We start from the raw sequence: 4,114 nt of genomic DNA, 5'->3' as shown, positions 1-4,114 counted from the left end.
TCCACCAGTCTCTCTCCATGCCACCCTCACATGTAACTCTTAATATTCAGTTGTGCTTGTTTTCTAGCCATCATGTAATATCAATGTTTCTTTCTTGGAATGTAAAAAATACATAATTTAATAATATACCCATTTTTTGGATATCATGTGATTTTTTCTCAAAAAGTTAGTAATTTCTCCTCTTTTGTGATATCTCAGCTCTCAGGAGCTCGTGGGTTTTAGGTCAAAAAATGGTAGGTCCCAGAAATTATCATGAGTAAAATTAGAAACCTTTTCTCTCTTTATATATATATACATATATATACATACATGCTACACTTTAAAAATATTTCTCTCTATTGACATATATTGTTACTAATTTTCTTATATATGCATGCTATACTTCAAATTTTCTCTCTTTCTATTTATATATACACGCATGCATACATACATACATAAATACATATGTATGTATGTATGCATATATATATGTGTGTATGTATGCATATATATATATATGTGTGTGTGTGTGTGTGTGTGTGTGTGTGTGTGTGTGTGTGTATATATATATGTACGTACGTACGTACGTACGTATGTATGTATGTATGTATGTATGTATGTATGTATATCAATATATACACACACACATAGTAATAATATATATATGTGTCTGCGTGTGTGTAGTGTTACATTATTTTATAGTAGAGAATGGCCCTAGGACCATTCTTGTAAATTTTAATATTTTAATATTTTATGCATACACATGTAGAGATTGGCCCAAGGAACATTCTAAAATTTACCAAAGTAGTTGACACAAGGGAGTGGAGAATGGTCCTAGGGCCATTGTCGCAAGTACAATGTGCTTTATAATGGCCCTAAGGGCATTCTGCCATGCACAATGTGCTTGAAAGAATAGCCCTAGGTCCATTCTAAAGCACATCATGGATGGTAGAATGGCCCTAGGACCATGCACAATGTGCTTGAAAGAATGGCCCTAGGGCCCTACGACCATGCATAATGTGCTTGAAAGAATGACCCTAGGGCCATTCTAAAGAACATCATGGATGGTAGAATGGACCTAGGTTGAATATTTCAAGCCATTGTAAATCATAGATTTGATATTTTATGCATGCATATATAGAGTTTGGCCCTATGATGACCATTCTAAAGTTCAGTAACAATTGACACAAGAGAGTAGAGAATGACCTTATGACTATTCTTGTAAGCACAATGTGCTCTAGAATGACCAAAAGGCCATTCTACCATGCACAATGTGCTTTGAACAGAATGACCCAAGGGCCATTCTAAAGCACGCCATCGATGGTAGAATGGCCCTAGGACCATGGTGGTAGAATAGCCCAAGGGACATTCTTTCAAGCACATTGTGTAGGTGGAATGGCCCTAGGGCCATTCTAAAGCACATTGTGTTTTTGAAGAATGGCCCACCAAGGGCGATTCTATCATCCACAATCTTGATATTTTATGCATGCACATGTAGAGATTGGCCCTAGGGCCATCCTAAAATTCACCATCATGGATGGTAGAATGGACATAGGTCCAATCACATTGTGCATGTATGTTAGAATGACCCTATGACCATTCTTGGCATGCACATTTATAGGACCATTCTAAAATTTACTCGTTGTTGACACAAGAGAATGATAAATTCAAATTTTGGGAAAATTTTCAAATTTCAAATTTTTGGAGGAAAATTCAATTTTATGGGAAACTCAAGTTTCAAAATTTGACGAGAAATTCAAAATTCAAATCTTGGGGGAATTCAAATTTTGATGGGGAATTGAAATTTACAAGGCAATTGAAATTATGCGAAAAAATTCAAAATCTAAAATTTGGGGGGAATTCAAAGTTCAAATCTTAGGGGAATACGAATTTTGACGGGAAATTTAAATTTACATGGCAATTGCAATAATGCAAGAAAATTTAAATTTGAAGAGAAAATTCAAAATTTGGGAATGTTAGAATGGTCATATGGCCAATCTAAAGATTAAAACACTATTGGCACTTTATTATCACAAGAAACTTTAAACACCACATAAAAATCAAGAATAATGGTCCTAGGGCCATTCTCTACATAAAACATCAAGAATTTGCATGGTAGAATGGCCCTAGGGCCATTCTTGCAAGCACAATGTGTTTTAGAATGGCCCTAGGTACATTCTACCATGCATAATGTGCTTGAAAGAATGGCCCTAGGGCCATTCTACCATTCATGATGTGCTTTTAGAATGGCCTTGTGGGCTATTCTAAAGCACATTGTGGATTTGGAATGGCCTTGTGGGCCATTCCAAATCACATTGTGGATTTTAGAATGTCCCTAGTAGGGGCATTCGCCATACACAATGTGCTTCAAAGAATGGCCATTCTACCATCCATGATGTTCTTTAGAATGGCCCTAGGTCACATTGTGCATGGTAGAGTGGCCTTACGGACATTCTAAAGTGCATTGTGCTTCCAAGAATGGCCCTAGGGCCATTTTTTAAGCTCTTATGTCAATTGTTAGTGAATTTTAGAATGGTCTTAGGAAATCTCTACATGTGCATGCATAAAACATCAACATTGTGAATGGTAGAAAGGCTTTAGGCTCATTCTTATAAGAACAATGTGCTATAGAATTGTCGTAGGGCCATTCTACCTACATAATGTTTTTGAAAGAATGGTCCTAGGGCCATTCTACCATTCATGATGTGCTTAGAATGGCCCTAGGGTCATTCTTACCACATTGTGCTTACAAGAATAGCCATATGTCCATTCAATCTTGCACCTCTAGGGTGCTTTCCCACATACACACAACACCACGATTACATCTCTCAACACTTAGGGATTAAAGGGCCAAATATTCCTAGTTGGTCAAAGGTTAAAATCAAATGTAAAAGCCAGAGTTATTATTGGGAATCTGTGCAAATAAGTGGTCTTGACATCTCCTAGAATCACTCATGTAGAGAATCATGGAGTACATAAAGGTCAACTATTGAGCTAGAATCACGGAGAGAGAATAGTGGATTGTGAAGTGATTCAAGGAGGAATCTTTGGGGAGAGAATCAGCAAGTGATTTATGGATATTATTCTCCAACTAATCTTTGATTAGCTTAATGTAATCATTGTGTACTTTGCCTATATAAGAGTCACACATCTAATGCAAAATATAACACTCCATTCCCATCATTATATTATCATTATGTTTGTATCAACTTAATCCAAATGTGATTAATATTAATCTCTTCTTGCTTAGCATAACTTCTACCTTCATCATGGCCTTAATCTCTCACTGGGATCTCCCATGATTTCCATCATGGTATTAAAGCAGAGATCCAGCTCAAGTTCATATCCATTAGCAAGTAACTAAGCATTTAATTATGTCCTAATCATAATTAGTCTTCCTTTTCTCTCTTTGCAGAAAGGGTACCTTGCTTGTAGCTTAGATTTCTCCCTCCACACTTGATCATTTTCCAAGGTCTTTAGCTCATTTTGTAGCCAAGACAAAGCTCTACAATCTTCCAAAAGGAATCAACGCAAATCTACTTCCTCGATGGCATTGACTCTACAAAAGTAGGTGCAACCCAATTTGGGGAAGAAGCAAAAATTAACGTGCTCACTTGAAATTCATTCAAGATCTTTTATACATTTTCTATGGTATAATTCACCTACTTTCTTTGTAATCAGATATGGTCCACAATATCTCGGGGATAACTTCTTGTACTTCCCAAGAGATAGAGAACTTCTTTTGGGGCATACTCGAATGAAGACCATATCTGCTTCTTCGAGTTCTCTGTCAGTCCTCTTCTTATCTGCATACTGCTTCTATCTATCCTGAGCAGCTTTTATATCTTTACGAATTGCCTACATCTGCTGCTCCATGTCATCAAGCATCTGTCTGGACATCTCGACCCTAATCAATGGGTCAAACCAAGTTAACAGAGTTAAGTAATCTTGTCCATACAGAGCTTTGAAAGGGCTCATCCTAATACTTCGGTGATAAGAAGCATTGTAGGCGAAGTCGACTAGGTGCAGATAGCTTAGCCACTTCTTGGGTTCCCTGCTGCCACAGCATGATCGAAGTATATCTTCGATTACTTGGTTCACCCTTTCAGTTTGACCATCGGTCTCAGGGTGGTAG

This window comes from Cibotium barometz, chromosome 29 (genome assembly GCF_041138505.1).
Source record: "Cibotium barometz isolate CiBa-2024 chromosome 29, ASM4113850v1, whole genome shotgun sequence".
Lineage (NCBI taxonomy): Eukaryota > Viridiplantae > Streptophyta > Polypodiopsida > Cyatheales > Cibotiaceae > Cibotium > Cibotium barometz.
This window is presented reverse-complemented; position numbering follows the sequence as displayed.